Consider the following 24,518-nt stretch of genomic DNA (forward strand, 5'->3'; position numbering starts at 1 on the left):
ACCACCCTCTGCATAAAAAAACTTGCTTTACACATCTCTTTTAGACTTTTCCACTCTCACTTTAAAACGATGGCCTCAGGGGATTCAAGATGGCGACAATCTAACAGGTCTGCCTTGCTGAGCTCTGCACCACAACCCAGGCAAGGTGGTGCTTTTACTCTCCCTTTATCTAGCCATTTTTATAAAAACCAGCAGTCAAGTCCCCACAATCTTTGTACATTTTTTTAGCGATCAGAAAAGATGACTAAAGGAAAAGGGCTGCGTGGATTGCAACAAGCAGGGCATCCCCCTGTAGTAACAGATGTACCAGCGGCCACATGCCAGCCTCCATGGAAACTACTTTGAACTTACCTGCGCAACAGAGCCTGGTTTCAGAGTTTGTTAAACTCCGTAAGAAGATTGAGTCAGCAATGGAGGACACCTGGACCAGGCTGGAACTGATCTCAGCCATGCTGCAAAAGCATGAGCAGGAGATCCAGCCTCTCGGGCAGCACGTGGGGCAGGTCGGCAACAGATCGTGGCATTGGAGACCGCAGCAGAATCCTTGGCGGGAGGAAATATAGGTACGGGCCTTATGGAGCAGGTTGACAACCTCGAAATTCGGGATCAGAGAAAGAACATCCGCATTATTGGGCTGCCAGAACAAGAGGAGGGGAATCAGCCAGTCAGCTTTTTAGAACAATGGCTCCCATAGTTCTTGAGACTGGATGTCGAGGTGGGCCAGGTGCAAATCGAGATGGCTCTCCAGGTCACGGTGTGCAGGCCCAGATCAGACCAGCGCCCCCGCCTGGTCCTAGTTCGATTTCAGCATTATAGAGACAAGCAAATGGTATTAGGAGCTTCCAGAACACTGGGTAAGGTTCCACAAGCTCTGATCTACAAAGGATCGAAAATTATGTTCTTCCAGGACTTTTCCGCAGGTGTGATCCACAAGAGGAAGACTTTTGATGAAGTAAAGAAGAGGCTGAGAGACTTAAATATTCAGTCTGTAAGGTACCTGGCAGTGTTGCATTTCAGCCACGGACTACCTGTGCATATTGTTGATTCATCAGAAAAGGAAAAGGACCGACTGGTTCAAGTAATATGGACAATAGTGTTTTCTCTGTTGTTTACCTGGTTTTGTTCCTTTAAATATATAGGGGTCTTTTTTTCTTTCTCCCTTTTCATTTTTTTATTATTTCCTTTTCTCTGAACTCCGCACTCACCCAGACAGTGAAGAGAGAGGTCTCCTTCATGAAACAAACACTATTTCAATATGGTGATAAGCTGGGTAAATACCTGGCATCCCTCCAATCTATCACATCCATTATCACATCCATCTTATTCTCAAAGAGGGAAAGCCCCAGAGGACTGTGCTTCGTACAGGCCCATCTCAGTACTAAATGTGGATTTTAAAATTCTGTCAAAAATGCTGGCGCTGATGTTGGAGAAGTTATTGCCCTCTATCATAAAGGAGGACCACACAGGATTTATTAAGGGTTGCAGGTTCCCTAATAACATTAGAAGAGTGCTGAACATGGTCCAGGTGTGCCAGCAGGGGTTGATTCCAGGCTTGGTAGTCGCCCTAGATGTGGAGAAAGCGTTTGACCAGGTGGAATGGCCATATCTTTTTTTAATGTCCTGGAATGGTTTGGTCTTGGGTGGGGGAGGGTGGGGGTGGGGGTAGAGGGGGGGCTTTGCCAGATGGGTGGCAGTGTTATATCGTGACCCTGTGGCAGCCGTCCTTACTAATGGCATAAGGTCTGACAGTTTTAGTATTCATAGAGGCAGCCAACAAGCTCATAGAACATTGTAGAAACCCAATTGTCATTAACACGGTTAAAGCATGGAGAATGATGCAACAAAACGAGGGCAATTTATATAAAACTTCCCTTTTCAGTCCCACAGTAGGAATGCCAGGATTCTGGCTTTAGGTTCTGGGAGGTTAGAGGAGTCTTCTGTTTGGGAGGTCATGATGTCTTTCGATCAACTGAGCCATAAATATGAATTGTCCAGTAGGAACCTCTTCCGTTACTTTCAGATTAGGGAATTTATAAAGGAAAAGACCATACTGTTGATTAATCCCTATAAGCATGATGTGGAGAAGAGAGTACTTCAGTCCACAGGTATTCTCTTGATCAGTACCCTCTACCATTTACTGGGAGCTGGTGTCCCGAAAGACATTGAATGACTCTGCGGGATCTGGACTCAGGAATTGGGAGTGGAGATCTTGTCAGAGGCATGGAAGGACATTTGGGAGAATGAGAAAAATTTCGATCTGTAATTGAACACAGGCTATTCAACTGAAGGTTCTCCACAGGGCCTATTTGGCTCCAGAGTGGCTTGCGAAATTTAAAAATGAACATCTCCAATGTGCCCCAAATGCAAAACAGACATTGGTACTCTTATCCATTGTTTGTGGTCATGCCACAAGCTTCGCAGGTATTGGGGCGCTATAGCAAGTGTTTTGGAAGTGGTCTTGGGAACCAAAGTAAAGATAGATCCAGTATTCCTCCTCTTGGGCCTACCGAATCTGCCTTCTATAGTTAAGCATGGGAAGAATATGTTTAATACTCTTACATATTGTGCAAGGAAGAACAATCTGATGAGCTGTATTTCGGAAAATCTCCCAGACATTTCGGGATGGTATCGGTTAGTTATGGAATATGTCCCCCTAGACTTCCTTACAAGTATGATGCACCAAAAAACGGAACTTTTTCATGGAACATGGTGGTCCTTTTTGAACTATATAGACACAGACCTGTCGGCTATATTGATTAGGGCTTTTGTGTAGTCGTGAGGGCGATGTCTGGCGGGCCGGTGCCCTGAGAGGAAGAATCCCGAATAAATATGGGTATGTCAACTGATGCTCCCAATGATGGGGAGCTTCGGTGGGGTTGCGTTGAGTGGTGCAATTTAATTTAACTTATTTTGTTAAATTATTTATTGAATTGTAATATGGGTAGACCTTTTTATTTGTTTTGGAGAATAATAGTTAGTTTATGTTATTGCTGTTACACTATAAGATTGCTACACTATTTTATTGTAATTTTATAAAATTAACAATCTTCTTCAATTAAAAAAAAACTATGGCCTCTAGTTATTTGACATTTCCACCCTGGTAAAAAGACATCGACTATCTACCCCAACCATGCTTCTCAATTTATGTACTTCTATATTGTTTAATTAATTAAGACTGGTCAATTAGACTAACAATAGATCATTTTTATCTCCCAAAAATCATAAATCATAGAATCCTTGCAGTATGGATGAGGCCATTCATGATATTGAGTCCACATCAATACTGCAAAGAGCACCCAGAACAATTCCCCCAGACCTGTAACTCTGCGTTTCCTATGGTTAATCCACCTACCTACACATCCCTGGTCACTGTAAGTAAGTTGGCATGGCCAATCCATCTAACCTGCACATCTTTGGACTGTGGGAGGAAACTGGAGCACCCAGTGGAAACCCATGCAGACACAGGGAGAACATGCAAACCATACTCAGACAGTCACCTGAGGGTGGAATTGAACCCAGGTCCTTGGTGCTGTGAGGCAGCAGTGAGACCCTGAGATATAACTAAGTCTATGCAACATGGTTTTAGACTGGAGTACTGACTAATTCCTCCCAAAGGCAGTCATTTATATATCAATGAACAGAGCTATTCCAAAAAAATTAAATTAACCCTTCAGGACAAGTGTGTTTTACAAAAGACAACACCAACGAAAGTACTGAATTGTTCAGTATAATTAAAGTATTATTCATTGAATTTAAAAGTGCATCGCTCATAGGTAGAAGATAGTTTCGCCTGATTAAATTTCTTTTTCTGATGATAATGTATAGCAGAGATGGTGGCATGGTGGTAAGGTTACTGGGTGAGTGATCTGCAGGATCATGTATTCAGGATATGGATTCAATTCCCACAATAGCACCTGATAAAGTTTGCAATCAGTAATGATTGTGAAACGAATAAACCCACCTGGTTTATTAGTGACTCTTTGGGAAGGAAGTTTACTGTACTTACCTTGCCTCGCATGCCATTCAGGTCAAAGGCAACTAGATATGGGCAGCTCAGCCAGTGATGCTCACTTCCCATCAACAAAATTTAAACATCCATGAAGGATAGACATTAGTGGAATAAAAACCATTGTATTCTATTGTGCTAGCCAATGAACATTTTAAATTGATTATGCAAATTATCTTAGCAGAAACTTGGGGCTGAATCCCATAGGAGCCTAAACATTGTGGATTATGGCGAGAAATTTTGGAGAAATGTGCAAGTCTATTGAGGCCTCCCTCAAAGTCAGCAGCAAATAGCTGTGAAGACAAGATTCTCTCTCAATGCAGGGACAAGATGCCAATTAAGGAGGATTATTGCTTGCTGTCAGCCTAAGTAACTGCACTTCTTGCCTCAATAATATGCATCCTCCTATCCTACCACTCGCTACGCAGAAGTTAAATCTTAATATTATAGCTTCAAGAATAAATATTAGAGACTGAAAGACCTGCATTTTTATTGTGCCTTTCAAGTTGGAATATAGGTTCAATGTGCATTTGAAATTGTACTGCTTATGCCATCAGCTAAGTCTTAAATGTTTTGTTTTGACAGAGTCAACTTTGAATTTCATGGAGGGTTTCCCTGTCAGATCTGGTATCATGGCCTTCTCTGCTGGTCCACCACCCATTCACCTACATGTTGAGATCCACAAAGCAGGGCACCAATATATCATGAACCATGAATGGAAACTCCAGACTGACTGTATTTGTCCAGTTTCATGAAGGTGTTAAGAGATGGCACTGGCACCAGGAAACGCCAGTCAATTCTGCAATACCCCAAGTGGCAATTCTTCCGGATGTTTTGCCATAAGGTTGGGGTAGGCAGCTAATGAGGCAGGTTTGGATGACAGTGGACAGGGAATCCCTCCATGAAATTCAAAGTTGACTCTGTCAAAACAAAACATTTAAGATTTAGCTGATGGTATAAACTAACCAGTACAATTTCAAATGCACATTGAACCTATTTTCCAACTTGAAAGGCAAATAAAAAATGCAGGTCTTTCAGTCTCTAATATTTGTTCTTGAAGATATAATATTTAATTTTGGGTATTGGAACTAGAAGTTAGTGATTAAATTAGGAAATCAGAATCTGGGAGACAATTTGGAACTGCTTCAAGAAAATCTAACTTTTACATTGAGCAAGGTTCCAGTTTACACAAGCACAAAAAGTATAAACAAGTATTTGGTACCCAAATATCAGATGGGAGGTGCCAAAAGGACACAGCATACAAATCTGTGATACATTTGCAAATCAGTGCATTAAGCAAATGTGACATTTGAGAGCTAAACTTGATTTTTAAATGTTCAGGGTTAAATAAACAAGCATTTGTAATGTATGTTATTGGTCTAATTTACCAGTTTAATTAAAACATGTATTCCTATCCTGTCAGCTCTTGACTGGAGATAGCAATTTCCAAGCATGGTTCAGTCAGGTTTCCATTTCAAAATAAATATGTTAAACAGAATAAAGGACAGGGTTTTGACAAAGGAATAATCAGGTTTCCTAGAAATCTTCTGCCAATAATTGCCTTGACAAGTTGACGACAGAAATAGTATTTTTTAACATACATAAATAAAACTTAAACTCAAATACATAATCAATTATCGTTATGCAATATGAAAGGTGGAATGTTGAAAATGATGAACAAGGTAAGATAAACAAAAATCTTAATCACAAGACCATAATAATAAAACTTCAAGGCTGCCATTCCCAGAAGAGAAATGAACAAACTGAACAGTTAAAAAATACTTACTAATGCTTGGGATTGGAAATGAAAACCATAAACAATGGAAACCCACAGGTGGTTAGTCAACACTTATTAGAGAGAAAGACATTGGTCTAGAAACTAAAAAAAAGTATTGGTCATTCATCAAAATAACCTATACAGTACAAAAAGGCAGATTTAGTATTGTTACATGTCCAGTTTAGTTTGCTAAATACTTTGCTTGTCCTCCACCCCCTCCACAAAAATGGTGACTTTTTAAAAAAAAGAATGTTAAATGAGAGAATTGCATGGACATTTGCAGTTTGGAATAAAATACTGCAGAAAATTAATTCTTCAAAGCTGCAAACATTCCTCATCTCCAATAGTGAGCAGGTAACAAGATACCCACTATATAGTGCATGATACATGGTATTTCTATCCTCTTTATAACTCCAAAGTGGTTTGTTAAGTGTTAATGCTTGGGCATTTGAAATGGTCTCCAAGCAACCAAGAAGACAGTTACAGCAAAAATGCATGAATCACATAACTGATTGTTAAGCTATGCTTAAGAGACTGATGTATGCTTTCAATTCCAAGTTAGTTAGGAAATCAGTTACATTGCTGCTCTATCACAGTGCGAGAGTTAGGAATGCTTGGCACATTTATAGAGTGGAAATGAAATAATCTCAAGTATTAGCGAAAAGCATTCCAATTTATTGTCTAATTTACAATGCATCCAAATCGTCAAGTTTCAACACAACTGTCCGCTATTAATCCTCAGAGATTCTCCAATCTGTCAGGCATAGATCAATATAAGAAATAAGCACTTGCAACTTAAAACCAGTTTTGGAAATCTTTTGACACGTTAAGCTACAGGGAGCAGTTTCAAAGTTACAAAGGTATTATGTTTGCTTTATGTAACACAGGCGTCAAAGCAAAGCAGAAAGAAGGACTTTTAAACAGAACATCTTGAAGTCAATATGAAGAAAGCAAGAATTTTGGTTGAATAGTTCGTTCTTTAATTTACCTCTAAAATATGATTTTCTCCATTTTCATAAAGTATACCTTAACCTCATCTACCTACCTTGGTTCATTAACCCTCAATGAAAATGTGAGAATATGCTCTTAAAGGAATATGCCTTGAAGAGTAAACCAGGATCGCTTCAGAGTTAATAACAGTAGTAATGCTCATTGAAGTCTGTGCTTAGTTTTGTTTTCCCCAGAAGAAGGTTCTTGTGGTGTAGTGGTAGTGTACCTAACTCTGGATGTGGAAGCCTGAGTGCAAATCCTGCCCACTCCAGAGATGTGTGATGATATCGCAGATAGATTTTAAAATATTCTATAAAATAGATGTTCCATGAAAAGGCTGCATGAACCAGACATACCTGCAGCAGTTTAATAACTGCACACTCCTCCAAGCAATGTTATTCAAGTAAAGAGCTCTTCTGGTGCAGTGGTAGTGTTGGTACCTCTGAGCTGAAAGACCCAGGTTCAAGTCTCACCTGCTCCAGAGGTGTGTCATAACATTTCTGAACAAGCAGGTTTAAAAAAGGCCAGAATTGTAGACTGCGACTTTGGTAGACCTCCAAAGTAAATCATATCTATGGATTCAAATAGAAAAGGCATTTAGATGCACTTTTAGCAAAATAAGCTTTTCCCAAAAAAAACATTTTTCCCCAGGTTGGGGCTCTTGTGACATAGCTGTAGTGTCCCTATCTCTGAGCTAAAAGATCTAAGTTCAAGACTCACCAGTTACTGAGGGGAGAAAGAATATCCCCAAACAGATTGATTATTAAATCTGTTATAATAAAGTAAACAAATAAAATTGTTTTTCCCCAGTATAGGAGTTGACTTCTGGAATAAAGAGGACCAAGAAGGGAAAAACAGAAACTGGTATTTAACTTAACAACAAAACAGTTCTGTATCTCCAAATGTCCTCTCCTGCTGATTCAGTGTATGGATATCATTGCTCAATAAAACATTATCAAATTGTGCAGACTGGCCTAGCTCTAATTTGTACGTAATGATCCTCACCAGAAATAGTTGTTTCTCTTTATTTACCATGTCATGTAAATACCTCAATTAGATCATCTCTTAATTTTCCATTTTCAAGGTAATAAAAATGCCTAATCTACACAATAGAAGATTTTAGCCCTAGTATCAATATGGTTAAACTATGCTGCATACCCTTCAAGAAAATTTATCGTTCCTAAAGTGTGTGTCCAGAACTGAACACAATAGTACAAACTGAGCCTAACCAGGGCTATATTTAACCATAATATAAACTTCCATCTCTTTGTATTCCAGTCACCTCTAGATAAAGCTAACATCCTATAGGCCTTCTAAATGAAATATTAGTGCCTGTTCACTAGCTTTTTTGTAACATCTGTACTTGGATCCCTAACTATCACTGCTTCTCACCCTTTTAAAAATACTCATTTTGCTTCAGGCACTGAAGGATATTTTCCAACATTGAACTCCACCTGCAACATGTAAATCATGATAGAGACATCAGTTAGCTCCGAGAATTATGTTCTGAACGGCAGTAATACCTACTTAAATTCAATTTACGCTTTAGGAGGGTACTTAGCTTGAAGCAGCAGTGACAACGCTGCTGATATAACCATAAGAAAACACAGCGTGCTACTCCCTCTCAATAGCTTGTTACCACCTTTGACTACATTGCCAAATATGTATCATGACCTGGCATTACCAGTAACTTTTGAGTCGTGTGTGTAAGTGTGTAAGCAGGCCATTCAGCCCATCAAGTCGACATTGACCCTCCAAACAGCATTCCACTCAGACCCACACTCTACCCTGCAACCCTGCATTTTCATGATTAATTCACCTTGCCTGCACATCTCTGGACACTACAAGCAATTTAGCATGGCCAAACCACCTAACCTATATTGCTTTGGACTGTGGGAGGAAACCCGTGCAGACATGGGGAGAATGTGCAAACTCCACACAGACAGACGGTCAAATGAGGCTTGAATGAACTCAGGTCCCTGGCACTGTCAGACAGCAGTGCTAACCACAACATCCAGGGGGCTTGCTAAGAGAATAAAACTTCAAAATTCATAGTTTTGAACAAATAACAATAAAGTTTCCAATACAATCTACAATATATCTACAATTCTGGGTTTTAGAAAATCAAGTGATTGATGTGGGTTACAGACTATGATCATTCATCCTACAGGACACATCAAAAACCAAAACATATCAAGACCGATCTCTCAGATTTATCAGCAATTTCTCCCACAGGTTAAAGACACACTGGGTTATCAAAGTCCATCAAGCTTCACAAGAATCACAATTCTTCACTCTTGCCCTGACCTTGAAACTTCCTCTCCAGAAACACTGTGATGGACCACCTCAACAAACTCTCCCATACTGGTTGATCATTCTTTTTTTTTACATCTATGCTCCCCTGAACTTCAAAACCGCATTCTAGCACTTATTCATAAGTGTAAGTAACTGCACGAATAACTAGCTTCCTTGAAACAGGCATGTCCCTGAATCTTTCTTCCTGAGGTCCAATCTTGCTCAGCTGAATGCTCATAGGTTTCTCCCAGAGCTGTGATCATTTCACTTTCTCAGCTTCCAGAACTTCCAAGTCTTGATACTTGGCAGCCAAACAATTCCTAGAATTTCCTCCTGATGGCCACAGAGTTATCCAACTGCTCTTGATGCCTCAGTGAGTCCCTTGCACAGAACCAAGAGTAGTTCAGCTGACTTCCTATCAGCACAACATTTCTCACCTGGAATCTGCATCTCTCTCTTTCTCCAATTGTGTCCTTTGAATTCCTCTTCAGTAACATCCTGTGCTGTCCTGTTGAAAACCCTGCAATGGTTCCACTGGAAACTGACCTTGCATACTCAGCCAATTTGTAGTTTTGATTCATGAAATCATGGTGAATTGCTTTACTATTCTTTCCATAATAATACACCCAAAACTGCACAAAGTCATTACACAAAGTTATTATTTTCTTCTTGTATTCATGTTCCATACAGCCCTAAAAATGTTTTGTGATCTCTGTACTCCTCCAATTTTGGCCGAGAGTTTCTTCATTCAAACTTATGCAGCTGTACATCCAGCTGCCTTGCTGTAAATACTGGAATTTCCACTTTACATCACCTTTCCCTTTATTTCCTTCTCCTCCATTAAATCACTTCTTAAAGTCTGCCCTTTTGACCAAACTTTGCATCACCTATTTTAACATTTCCTTATATAATTCAGAATCAAGTTCTAACTAGTAATACTCTGTGAAACACCTTGGGCACTTTACTGAATATAGGCAGTCCCAAATTTACAAATGCTCGACTTAGCAACATTCGTACTTACAAATGAGATTTCATTATGAAACTTAAAGATCTGAAATGCAAATGTATGCTCATACTTATGAATGGTTATTTTATATTGTACTATTTTGTGTTCCAACTTGCGTACAAATTGACTTAGAACGTACTCAGGAAGGGAACCCGTTCAAAACCAGAGGAGTCCCAGTCTATTCAACTTCTCTCTATATGTCAGACCCTCCAATCCTCCAACCCTGGAGCATCAGAAGCTGAAGGGTGACCTGACAGAGGCTTACAAATACATGAAGTGAATGGATATGTTAAACATCCAAGGTCTTTTTCTTGGGGTGGGGGAATCCAAAACTAGACAGCATAGGTTTAAGGTGAGAAGGGAAAGATTTAAAAGGCACCTGAGGGACAACCTTTCAGGCAGAGGGTGGTGCAGTTATGGAATGAGCTGCCAGAGGAAATGGCGAAGGCTGGTACAATTACAACATTTATAAGGCACCTGGATGGTACATGAATCGGAAAGGTTGAGAGGGGTATGGGCCAAATGCTAGCAACAGGGCAAGATTTATTTATTATCTGGTCAGCATGAACGAGTTGGACCAAAGGGACTGTTTCCATGCTGTACAGCTCTATGACTGCCTCTGTATGTAATTTTTTTGAAATGCATACTTGATGTTTTATCAGCCTGAATGTTCAATATTCAGGAAATTAAGTATTTGAATTCCTAAGTCTCCAGTCAACCAAACATTCCCATTACTTTCCAATGCCAAAAATGAGAGCAACAAACCAATCACTGGCTCTGCAACATCAGCTTCTATAATCTGTATTAATAAAGTAATGTTAATGCAGAAAAAAAATTCTTGTATGATTCATAGGTCAGAAATCAGCATCTTACAAGTACTTAAATTTATAGAGCATCATTAATGTAATAAGCCAACTGAAGATATCCTTTTCAGAAGCATAAAACAAAGCAAGTAGAACCATATAAAAATATTAGTAGATGTAAGCAAATGCTTGGCCAATGAGGTAGGTTTTAAAGAATTTAAGTGAGGTAAAGAGGAAGAGAGGAGTACAAAAGGGTACTCCTCAGGGCTTAGGAAACCAAAACACTCATCCAGCAAAAATTGAACAATTCAAATGTACATTAAACCAGAATTAAAAGGAGTGCAATTATGAATGCATCATGGAAATGAAGACAATTAAAGTTTTGGAGAGGTAAGGATTTAAATGCACTTGAAAACCAGGATGAGAATTTTAAAGTAAAGGTTCTGCTCGAGTGGCAGCCATTGTAGACCAGCGAGCACAGGGATACTATGGGGACTGGCATGGAGAGAGTTCATAAATTTAAAATGACCTTAAGTTCAAGGAGGGTAGAATGTGGGAAGCCAGCTATTGCCAAGTCGAGGTGAGTCAAAGACATGAATGAGGAACTCACAGAATAACTGAGATAGGATTGAAGGCAAGTGATGTTATGGATTTGGGAACATGTGATGGTATAAGTGTGGGTGGAAGTTCATCTTGGGATCAAACGTGACATCAAAACTTTGAATAATCTTGTTTAGTTTCAGACAGTTGGTAGGTGAAAGATGGAACCTGGGACTAAAGATAACCCTGAAGAAGGGTTTATGCCCGAAATGTCGATTCTCCTGTTCCTTTGATGCTGCCTGACCTGCTGCGCTTTTCCAGCAAGACATTTTTAAGCTAAAGATAACAATTTCAATATTTCTAATGTTTAATTGGAGGAACAACGCCTCATCCATTATTGGATTTCAAATGAGCAGCCTTAGGTGTCACCACCAATTAGAAATTCAATTTGAACAGTCAGATCAATATTATGGCTCTGAAAGACAGAAAGATTTGGTATTTTGACGTATGACTTACTTCTTGACATTCAAAACAACTATCATTTGCTAGCCTCCAAGGTATGTTGGAATATAGGCCAAAATACACAAAAAGTACTGAAGGAAATCACAGCTTGTTGTTTGGTATTATGTTGAGTGTTGAGTGTGTTGAGTTGTGCAAGTGGGAGCTAGTTGGTTGCAATCAGTAGCTTGTTTGTTGCAACAGCTAAACAGACATGCTGTTTGATATGATCCGCCAGTCTTTGGGATGTATGGCCTTCATACTGTGCATCACACTGGCACTAAAATTCATATATCACATTATTGATTTGTGAAACAGGCAGGCTCTTGGGCTTGTTGTTTGGGATTGGGATGTTTTGGGCAACATCCTTTCAGTGACAAACACCACCTGTGCCCAATATTAGATGCAACTCTGCAATTTCACAATATTTGCTATACAATCCAGAGTACACAAAGAAATATGCTGAAAAGTAATTTAGGATTGTTAGTAGGGTTCACAGTGTGGCCTACTTGAGTACACTCAAACTACATATATTAATACACAGGGCTTTACAAACGCAAAAAGATATGCACATTATGCCTTTTTCAGTGCAATAAAATATGTGATAGCCATTCTCTGGTTCATGTCTCATGCCACCAGAGTCCACTTGCTAAAACTTAAGTAAAGCTTGACAGTTAATGGGCAGTCATCATAACTGGTACAGTCTTTATTGCAAAGCCTCTACCAGAGTACACTTGCCAACCAATCAGCACACACCTCTCAGAATATAAATGTTGCTTTGTATTTACTTTTGTATTTCTTGCAAACTGTCTTGATGATGCAAGATAAAAAGCTTTGACAAGATGCATCTTTTTTTCAACAATTCACCGCTTGCTTCAAAAATATTATCCAACTATGCAAGTTCAACAAAGGCTCCATTCCGTTTGATCCTTGACTGGATCAAAACCACAATTTCTGACCAACAACATTGAAGGAGCACCATCACAAGGATTGGAGTTTTTCAAGGTGATAGTCAATCACCACCTATCTGGGTAAGTAAGGAAGGGCAAGAGATATAGGCCAAGCAAGTTCATGCATACCTAATTTAAACATTTTAAAAATACTCTATTCATTCCTGCACTATTCCAAATGGAGGCTCGGTGGAGCCCGCTTTTTAAAGGGACCTTCACCAAACTGTACTTCTTGTCTATCACATAACTGAAGATTTATATACCACAACTGAACATCATTGACAAAATGTTGCATTAAGTAAACTGCACCTGATCAGATAGATACCATCATAGCATGTAGAAAGCAGGAATGAACTACAAACCAAAAATGGGCCACAATCAAGGTAGAAAAGACGATCAAAAAGCATTCCTCAAAAATACTTTGGTTCCAGTTTTATTTATTCAGTGGTCAACGGAAGATTTATAACACAAAATTTAGATCAGGATTTAGATGCGAACTTTTAATGCCAAGGCATACAATGGCTACAGGCCAACTGCTGGAGAATGGAATGAGAAAAGTGAGGTGGTTATTTCTGACCAGCACGCACATGATGGGTTGAGGGATCATCTTCTATGCTGTAGATCTCTATGAGAAAGAATTTTTAAAAACTGTGCAGTCACAGTATCATTATGAACCAAGTCTTAAGGTCACCTTTTGTTCGAGCTTAAGGCTTCTTTTTATTAAAAGGGCTCACCTCTGTACTAAAATGGGCTTTCTGTAGACATCTTCACAAAATTACTGCTTCATTATTGCAAACTGCTTTGAATTTTCATTCAGAAAGCATAACATTTCACAGCATGCATGATCATAATTCTCTCACTGCAACAGCCAAATTGGCGCAATTCTTGTTATGTTGAATTAACCATTCAAAAATAGAAACATAAATTTTATTCAAATGGAGCTGTTGAACTTAAACATTCAAGCTGGATATTTGAGAAAGGCAGATAGTTCTTTTCAATGATTTATTTTATCAAATGATAAAACGGTGTTTATGTTCACCAGTAGTAATGAAGATTGTTATAGTAATTTGGAAACAAATTAAAATTAATTTTAAAATACAGCTTCTCACAGACAGGATCAACATTCCAGCAAAGAAAGCATATCAAATAGCACAAACAGCAAATCTACAAAATGACCAGCCAAACTGCAAGACTGGGTAATGTCAAAGATCAAAATATTAACATACACAGGACACATTCTACAGACATCTGAAAAAAGACAGCACAAGTACTGTGAATGCTGGTCCTCTAGAGATAGAGAATGGGGAGTTAATCGTTCATAAAGAAATGACAGATGAAATGATCAAATATTTTGCTTGTGTCTTTATTATAGAGGGTACAAAAAAATGTTCCTGTCATAGCTATAAATCAGGAAGTGGAAGGGAGAGAGGAACTTCGTGAAACTACTGTCATGATAAGATGGTCAAGAGGTGTACTTGCCTTCATCATCTGGAGCATAGAGTATACAAATGCAAACCACAGGGTTCAGTGCTGGGGCCACAGCTGTTCGCATTATATATTAATGATTTGGATGAGGGAACCGGGGGCATTCTAGCGAAGTTTGCTGATGATACGAAGTTAGGTGGACAGGCAGGTAGTACTGAGGAAGTGGGGAGGCTACAGAAGGATCTAGACAGGTTGGGAGAGTGGTCCAGGAAATGGCTGATGGAATTTAACGTGAGCAAGTGCGAGGTCTTGCACTTTGGCAAAAAGAATAAAAGCATGGACTACTTTCTAAATGGTGAGAAAATTAATAAAGCCAAAGCACAAAGGGATCTGGGAGTGCTAGTCGAGGATTCTCTAAAGGTAAACATGCAGGTTGAGTCTGTGATTAAGAAAGCGAATGCAATGTTGTCTCTTATCTCAAGAGGGTTGGAATATAAAAGCAGAGATGTACTACTAAGACTTTATAAAGCTCTGGTTAGGCCCCATTTGGAGTACTGTGTCCAGTTTTGGTCCCCACACCTCAGGAAGGACATACTGGCACTGGAACGTGTCCAGCGGAGATTCACACGGATGATCCCTGGAATGACAGGTCTAGCATATGAGGAACGGCTGAGGATACTGGGATTGTATTCGTTGGAGTTTAGAAGATTAAGGGGAGACTTAATAGAGACGTACAAAATAATACATGGCTTGGAAAAAGTGGATGCTAGGAAATTGTTTCCGTTAGACGAGGAGACTAGGACCCGTGGACACAGCCTTAGAATTAGAGGGGGTCATTTCAGAACAGAAATGCGGAGACATTTCTTCAGCCAGAGAGTGGTGGGCCTGTGGAATTCATTGCCACGGAGTGCAGTGGAAGCCGGGACGCTAAATGTCTTCAAGGCCGAGATTGATAGATTCTTGTTGTCTAGAGGAATTAAGGGCTACGGGGAGAACGCTGGTAAGTGGAGCTGAAATGCGCATCAGCCATGATTGAATGGCGGAGTGGACTCGATGGGCCGAATGGCCTTACTTCCACTCCTATGTCTTATGGTCTTATGGTCTTAAGTCATATTGCAGTTGTATAGAACTTTAGTTAGGCCACATTTGGAATATTGCATTCCATAGTTCTAGTCACCACTCTACCAGAAGAATGTGGGGGTTTTAGAGAGGGTACAGAACAGATGTTGCCTTGTTTGTCGGATATTATCTGTGAGGACAGATTAGACGAACTTGGCTTGTTTTCACTTGAACATTGGAGGCAAAGGGCAACCTGGTAGAAGTTTACAAATTATGAAAGGAATTGATGGTCAGAGTCTTTTTGCCCAGGGTAGAAATGCCAATTACTAGGGTACATAGATTTAAGGTAGCAGGGGAAGAGAATAAAAGGAGATGTGAGGTGCACTTTTTTTTTACACAGAAAGTGGTAAAATGTGCTGCTAGAGGTAGTGGTAGAAGCAGATACAGGAGCAACATTTAAGAGGCATCTTGACAGATACATGAATAAGCAGAAAATAGAGGAATACAGACTGTGTACAGGGGAATATGTTTTTAATTTAGAAAAAGCATCATGTGTCAACACAGGCTTGGTGAGCTGAAGGGCCTATTACTTTCCTGGATTGTTCTTTGTATTCATTTTTGTTTATGAGGACAGCAGTATTGAGCAAACTGATGGACCGGAGGTCTAGTACATCTCTAGATGAAGATGGAATTCATTCTAGGGACTAAAAAGAGCTTGCAATGAGGAATATGCATTTGTGTTAATTTTCCAAAATTTCCTAGATTCATCAGGCTATATCGGTCTCGAAAGCAGCATATAGGATTCTGGATTAGTGGTGATGGAAGAGCACAGCAGTTCAGGCAGCATCCAAGTAGCTTCGAAATCGACGTTTCGGGCAAAAGCCCTTCATCAGGAATAAAGGCAGTGAGCCTGAAGCGTGGAGAGATAAACTAGAGGAGGGTGAGGGTGGGGAGAGGGAAGGACGCAGAGAACAGGAAACTGTAGGCCAGTTAGCATGACAACTATTATGGAGTAGGTATTAGAATTGATCATTAAAGAGGTTAGAGCTATACATTTTGAAAGATAATTTGAAGAATCAGTATTGTTTTGTGAAAAGGAAATCCCATTTAACAAAACACCGGAGTTCTTTGAAAGGTAACATGCTGATGATAAGATGGAGCCTATAGACTGACTATACTTGGATTTCCAGAAGGCATTTGTTAAGGTGCCACATTCAAAGTTACTGCTGCAAACAAAACATCATGATATAAGAGTTAACATATTAGCATGGAAAGAAGATTGATTGGCTGGCTGGCTAACAGGTGTCAGTATGTGTAAATGGGTCTTTCTGGTTGGCAGGATGTGAAAAGTGCAGGTCCACAGGAGTGTGTACTTGGGTCTCAACTTTTTACAACTTACATCAATAACTTAGATGAGGGGCAGTGAAGGCATGGTAGCTAAATTTACAAGCAACATCATGATAGATGTAAAAGCTATGTTGTGAAAAAGACATAAGGAAGTTGCAGATAGATAAGGAAAGATGAGTAAGTCATCTAATAAGTGTTGACTTATTAGATAGAGTATAATGTAGAAATATAAGATCATTTATTTTGGCAAAAAGCATGAAAAAAATCAGAGTATGACTATGAAAACAACTGTGAAATTCCAGGGTGCAAGATGGACTGAGGTATTCTGGTGCCTGAGTCATAATAAATTAATATGCAGATACAGCACATAATCAAGATGACTAATGGGATGGTTTCCTTTATTATGAAAGAAACATGAAAGGGAGGATGTAATACTTCAGTTATACAGGGCATTTGTGAAATCAAATACTATGCGCAATTTTGATTTCCTTACTTGAGGAAGAGTGTACATGCAGTGGAGATAATTTAGCAGAAGTTTACAAGATTGATACCTGGAATGATTGCGTTGTCTTAGATTGGACATACTGTGTTAGTTTTTACTGAGGTTTGGAAGAATGAGGGATGACTTCATTGAAGTGTATGAGATCCTGAATAGCCCTGACAAGGTGGGCTTGGAAAGAATGTTTTCTTTCATGTGTTTATCCAGAACTAGGGTGTACTATTTTAAGATTACGATGGCCCTGGGATAGAGAATGAGAAGAGTTTTTTCCCTCAGAGGATTGGGCAACTTTTGAACACTCTGCCTCAGAAAATAGTAGGGGGGAGTAATTGAACCTTTTTAAGGTAGAGTTAGATAGATTATTGTTAGGAAAGAGAATCAAGGATTACCTGGGCTAGGGGATGGGAATTTGGAATTCAAAGTACAATAGATCAGCTGTGTTCTTATTGAATGGTTGAACAGGCTCAAGGGTCAAATTGATCTATTTTTGCTCCCATTTAGTATATTCACATGGAATCAACATCAGAGAATGTATTGCAATATTTGTACCAGCAAAAGTGCTGTCACTATTGTGTGCCTACAGAAATCTGTACATTCTCAAATTAAAAGTATAAGAAGGTAGGAAAGTAGAGTTGATGCAACAATCAGATCAGGCATGATCTTAAAACAAAGGGAATAAAGAACAAAGAACATTACAGCACAAGTACAGGGTCTCCGGCCCTCCAAGTCTTTGCCAACACATTTTGCCCTTCCATTCTAAAACTGTCTTCACTTGCAGGATCCTTATCTCTCCATTCCCTTCCTATTCATTTATTCATCCAGGTGCTTCTTGAATGCTGCTATTTTGTCTGCTTCCACCACCTGCACATGCAGTATGTTCCAGGCACTCACCACTGTTTGTGTGAAAAATGTGCCTCACACATTTAAGGGCAACACGGTGGCTCAACGGTTAGCACTGCTGCTTCACAGCACCAGGGTCCCAGGTTCGACTCCAGTCTTGGGTGACTGTCTGTGTGGAGTTTGCACATTCTCCCTGTGTCTGCGTGGGTTTCCTCCGGGTGCTCCGGTTTCCTCCCACAGTCCAAAGATTTGCAGGTCCCGTGAATTGGCCATGCTAAATTGCCCATAGTGTTAGGTGCATTAGTCAGAGGGAAATGGGTCTTGGTGGGCTACTCTTCGGAGGGTCGGTGTGGACTGGTTGGGCCGAAGGGCCTGTTTTCGCACTGTATGGAATCGAATCTAATCTAAACTGTCCCTTCTGCCGCACCATCCCCTTTGCTCTACCCCCAACACACATTGAACCTGTGCCCCCGAGTAAATGAGTCCTTCACCATGGGAAAAAGCCTCATACTTTTCCCCCTATCCATGTCATTTACAATCTTAGAAATTTCTATCAGGTCACCCCTCAAACTCCTGCATTCCAGTGAAAACACATCCAGTCTATCCAACCTTTCTTCATAGCTAAAATCCCCCAACCTAGACAACATCCTGGTAAACCTTTTCTGTACCTTCTTCAAAGCATCCACATCCTTCTGGTAGTATGGTGACCAGAAATGTATACAATATTCCAAGTGTAGCCTCACTACAGTTCTTTCAAGCTGCAGCATAACTTGTCTATCCTTATACTCAATGCCCCTTTCAATGAAGGCAATTATGCCACGGGCCTTTTTTTAACCACCTTATCTACCTGCGCTGACACCTTCAGCGGTCTGTGGACCTGCACACTCAGATCCCTCTGCATATCAATACTCCTAAGGGTTCTGCCACTCACTGTATAATTTCTACCTGTACTTATCCTTCCAAAATGCATCACCTCACACTTGCCCAGATTAAACTCCATCTCCTATATTTCTGCCCATGCTTCCAATTGATCTATATCCTGCTGTATCATCTGACAATCCTCCTTATTATCTGCAAATCTACCAATCTTTGTATCATCTGCAAACTTTCTAATTACTTATGAAATAGCAGAGTAGGCTGGAGGGTGCGAATGTCATACTCCTGCTCCTAATTCGTATGTTCACAAACCAAAATTTAAAAATAGCATGCAAGTATTTTTGATCATTGCATATGCTTTACTTAATACCTTTTGTTTATCTATTAAAATGATGAATAATACAGGTGAAAAGACCAAATATTACCAACACAAAAGCAGCGTCCAGACAAAGGAACTGCCTTCTCACTCAAAAAACCTATTTCAGACCTGGAGAATGCAAGTACAACTGCTAATGGAGAGTCCAAAATCAGGATGAAGGGTAATCAGCACCTACCTCTTCTCTTGCACAGCATTGAACAGGTCTGGCATGCTTCATTTATTGAGCACATTGACTTGCATAATCACTCCAATAAAGTGATTCTTGATCAAATTAGAACCTGTACAAGAAACGATATGTCTGAGATATTCACGTCTGAATTCCAAAAATTGTTGAAAGTAGAAGGAGACTGAATGTTCATACAGATTCAATTAGTTCTTCTACCTGACCGTTTTGATGAAAATTCTTGTATGTGGCTAAAACAGAGTGGGTGATTCCTATTCAGAATAGGAGCTAGTTTTTTTTTAAAACTTCAGAAAGGGATCAGCTGAAACATCTATAGTCGGAACAAGGGGAGTGAAGTAACAGAGCAAATAACACATGCGTTTAGATCTTAAATCCCACAGCAATCAGTATTCCAGAAGATCTACAGCTGCTGCTCCAGAATCATGCTTCAAATGTTTCTAGAACCAGATAACTGTCTGCCATGTCTATATCAACTTCTCATCATAACGGCCTCAAACATGAACATTTAGAATATTTTGGGTTAGTTTAGAAAATTAGAAAGCCATTGGCCCTATGTCAGCAAGCTACATATTTGTCTATTGTCTTAAAACGTTATTTTTCCACGTCTTAGGGAATATCAAACAAAAAAAACTTGCCAAATTCCACTCTTTATTCCTGAGATGTCCTTCCAACTTTCCAATCTCAGTCTAAGAATTTCTGTACCTTTCAAATGAACCAACTTTCGTAATCTTTCAGACACGGGCTTTCTAAAAGTATTTATAATATTCACAGCAATTATTAGTACCATGACATTAACATTACCAGTATGCTACCATGTCCTTGATATTGAGTTAACGTATTGTTACAGATTTGGGATCCCTGTACTATATACTGCATTGTGAGGCATTATAACCATTCTGATCTAAAACAGCATATTCTCCAAATGAATCATGAGCAATGACAATATTAAAAACAGTACAAGTCCACCAAATCCTTGCTACTACTCAATTTGTTTCAGTCAAAAAAATGGTATGGCTTTCATATTCAAATAACATGTGAAGACTGCACATATAATAAATATCTAAATCAAAACTGCAGAACCCCAGTAAGTACAATAAACAGAAACAATTCAAAATAATACAAATTTCTTTGAAAAACAGTGGTCACCATGTGTTCATTGGAATTGACAATTGTGAAAATAAAGTTTGCAATGAACATTAGACATAAAAACAAATTATACAACGAACACAATTATAAGCGTGTCCTTAATATATCTTTCTCAAGGTTTTCACTACATGCCTTCAGCCTCTTTTGAAAATCTAAGAGCTTCAGTTGGTATGCTACACTGTCTGCTGGGGAGTGTTGCCGAACAAAGAAGCCTTGGGGTACAGGTGCATAGTCCCCTATTGAAAATGGACAGGGTAGTGAAGGCAGAATTGGCAGGCTTGCCTTTATTGGCCAGTGCATAAAGTACAGGAGCTGGGATGCCATGTTGCAGCTATACAGGACGTTAGTTTGACAACTTTTGGAAGACGGCATTCAATTCTGCTCTCCCTGCTATAAGAAAGACGTTATGAAACTTGAAAGGGTTCAGACAGGTGTTGTTAAAACTTGAAAGGTTCAGAAAAATTTACAAAGGACGTTGGCGGGTTTCAGCTATAGGGAGAGGTTGAATAGGCTGGGGCTATTTTTTCTGGAGCGCCGGAGGCTGAAGGGTGAAGTTATAGAGGTTTACAAAATTATGAAGGGCATGGATAGGGTAAATAGATGAGGTCTTTTTCCCAGAGTAGAGGTGTCCAAAACCAGAGGGCATAGGTTTAAGGTGAGAGTGAAACATTTAAAAAGGGACCTAAGGGCCAACAATTTCAGGCAGAGGGTGGTACGTGGAAACGAGGAAATGGTGGAGGCAGTACAATTACAATGTTTAAAAGGATGGGAACAGGAATAGGAAAGGTTTAGAGGGATACAGGCCAAATGCTGGCAAATGAGACTTGATCAGTTTAGGATATCTGGTCAGCATGGACGAGTTGGACCAAAGGGTCTGTTTCTGTGCGGTATAACTCGATGGCTCTATGCTTCGATAAATACAACTGGATCTGCTAGCCGACAACTGCAAAAATACAGCAGCCTCCCTAAGTATATGATATGATTTTCAGCAGGTAAACAATGCTATACAACTAAATATTGGAAATTTAAGCAATAATTATGAACTTTGTTCTAGATGACTTCAAAACAATCTAATACAGGTATTTCTTAAATGTTTTGGAGGTAAAGTTTGACAAGAAAGATATTTTCAAGACTACTTTTTAACTTTGAGAGAAACACAGCCAGGACTTCGGATAGAATGGGGAAAAGCCTTTTATTTTTTAAAGCTTTCTAAATGGCTAGAAGTTGTCTTTGTTTTTAACTGACTGAAAAACATTAATGTAAATGAAACTTTGTCAATTCATGAGAAAATATATTTTCAGTAACCAGTCACTATCACAGGATATGACTCATTCAATTAATGTAGCTATCTTGCTCTCTGACAATGAGCTGCATACGTAGTCCACTGTGAACAATGTCATGACAACCCATACATACATTCGTCCTCGAGCACATATTTTGTCTGTCACAGTTAAGAGTCACTCATGCCCATGTAGATCATAAGAAATTGTTATCCATTTAGCATACAGGACCATTCTAAGGAAGGGTCATACAGTCATAGAGATGTACAGCACTCAACCCGACACATTAACTCTGATTTCTCTCCAGATGCTGCCAGACCTGCTGAGCTTTTCCAGCAATTTTTGTTTTCATTTCTGATTAACAGCATACGCAATTCTTTCAGTTTTTATTTAGCTTACAGAATACTTGTTTCAATTTACTGATGAATCAGATCCACTTTACAAAAGATGTAAAATCCAATTGGAACGATTAAATAGACCTCACATCAAAATGTCAAATAAATCACAGACATCACCTTCTGGCTCTTTGAAAGAATAGCAATTATTTGGTACATTCCATAGTTCTGTTATTAAAGAATTTAAATGGAACATTGGGGATTAAAAGGCAATACAGCAACCACAACACAATTGATTTTACATTCAGTTCGAAATGGGACTAACTACTATTTTAAAGTAAGAGTAATATGTGGATATGAAAGCTGAGCTATCTGAAGTGAATTGGAATATTAGGCAAGAGAATAGCTCAATAGGAAAGCAAATGACAGATAATAGACAGATAATAGAGCTATTTCAGAATATTCAGAATAATTCCTACTATTTGCTTTGGTGATCAGAACCCAGGCATCCTAAAGGACATGGCCAGCCGAGTGGAGTCAGTTTCGGATGATCATGGCCTCCGTGCTGGTACTACTGGCTGCTTCAGGGTACTGTGGTTAGCTAAAGTATTCAAGGAAAACAAAACTTAAGAAAAGATGCATAATTATTCAAGATAAGTGGAAGATCATACAAGTGGATAGAATATAAATGGCAGGGAACGACTAAAAGCTTTATCAGGAGAAACAGATTATAGTGGGGCAGCTAGCTGGAAATTGAAAAACAGATAACAAAACTTTCTACTTGCTTTGATTCCTTTTATAAACTACAAGTGTAAAGTGAGAATGGGGAGTTAATAGTTATCAGTAATCACTAACGAGCATGAGGTGGAAATGAGGTCCCAAGATTTGAGATTGTTGACATTCCTTTCCGACTCTTCTCCCATACTGCTTCTTTCGAACAGGTGTTCTCGAAGAATTGTGCCCCTTCATACAGGAAATTCCATCAAGTCGGTTTCTTCTGAATGAAGGTCTCCCATGTATTTACATCTAGGGTGCATTTCTTGAGGGAACCCTTCAGGGAGTCTTTGAAACACCTCCTCTGTCCTCCTCTTGTTTAAGTGGCTCCTTGAGCTCAGTGAAGAATATTTGCTTTGGTGATCGGAACCCAGGCACCCCAAAGGACGTGGCCAGCCGAGTGGAGTCAGTTTCGGATGATCCATGCTGGTACTACTGGCTGCTTCAGGGTACTGATATTACTACTTCTGTCTCCCAGCTGATGTGAAGAATCCATTTCAAACAGCAGACTGTACCTCTAAAGGGTCATTAAGTGGTGTCCATACATAGTCCAAGTTTTGGAGCCATGTAGAAGAGCAAGAAGGATGACTGCCTCACATACGGAGGATCTTGGTATCAGCACAGGTAAACACAGTCAAAGCCTCTCATCCTCAGGCATCTGAAGACAGCCCTCATAGATTGGTTGCAACATTCAATCCCCAAATCAAATCTCAGCCTTAGATGAGAATTGTCATACAGTGTGGGTTTGATTCCATAATGGCCGAGGTCATCCTGAAGGTCTCATTATCTTGATCTTGCCCCTTGCCTGAGGTGTGGTGACCCTTAGGTTAAACCAGTTGTCTGTTTTTCACTCTCTTATCAAAAAGCAACCCTTTGGTCCTTTGTGACTATGGGGGAGTTAAAGGTAGAAAATGAAATAGTGGATGAAATGGACAGATATGTTACTTCTAGCTTCACTATAGAGGATACAAAAACATTGCAGTAACAGCTAGAAGTCAGAGGTTGGAAGAGAAAGAAATTTGGGGAAATCAATCACTAGGGCACTGGTGCTGAGCAGATCAGTAGAGCTGCAGTCTAATACGTCCCCAGATTCTGATGGCCTTCATCCTAAGGTTTAACGTTAGCTAACAGACTGGATACTTCGGTATACTTTTTCAAAAAAATTCAATAGATTCTGGGAAAGATCCGTTAGATTGGGAAGTAGCAAGTACAACCCCTCTATTCAAGGAGGGACACAGGCAGAAAACAGGGAACCACTGACAAATTAGCTTCATTAGGGAATGGTGGAATTGATGATTATAGCTGGCACTTAGAAAAATTCAAGGAAATGACAAAAGTCGGTACTGTTTTGTGAAGAGGAAATCACAATTAATCAATTTATTGGATTTCTTTGAAGGAGTAATATGCACTCGATAACGGAAGATTGTAGATGTTTTGTTCTTGGATCTTCAGAAGGCATCTGCCACATAAAAAGGTTATTGTACTAAGTAGTAGTAATTAGCATAAGGG

At 39.5% G+C, this 24,518-nt stretch overlaps 1 long non-coding RNA gene across 1 annotated transcript in view; it reads right to left on the minus strand.

The window, feature by feature from the left end:
- LOC140465012 (uncharacterized) overlaps positions 1-19,551 on the minus strand; it is a 30,423-nt gene extending 10,872 nt beyond the window's left edge. Inside the window, exons 1-2 of the long non-coding RNA XR_011955043.1 lie at positions 19,466-19,551; positions 7,130-7,345 (exon numbers count right to left, since the gene is read on the minus strand). This is a non-coding gene — a long non-coding RNA (uncharacterized lncRNA). The remainder of the gene's footprint in view (positions 1-7,129; positions 7,346-19,465) is intronic.
- Between the last annotated feature and the right edge of the window lie 4,967 nt (positions 19,552-24,518).

The sequence above is a fragment of the Chiloscyllium punctatum genome, chromosome 41, assembly GCF_047496795.1.
Source record: "Chiloscyllium punctatum isolate Juve2018m chromosome 41, sChiPun1.3, whole genome shotgun sequence".
NCBI lineage: Eukaryota > Metazoa > Chordata > Chondrichthyes > Orectolobiformes > Hemiscylliidae > Chiloscyllium > Chiloscyllium punctatum.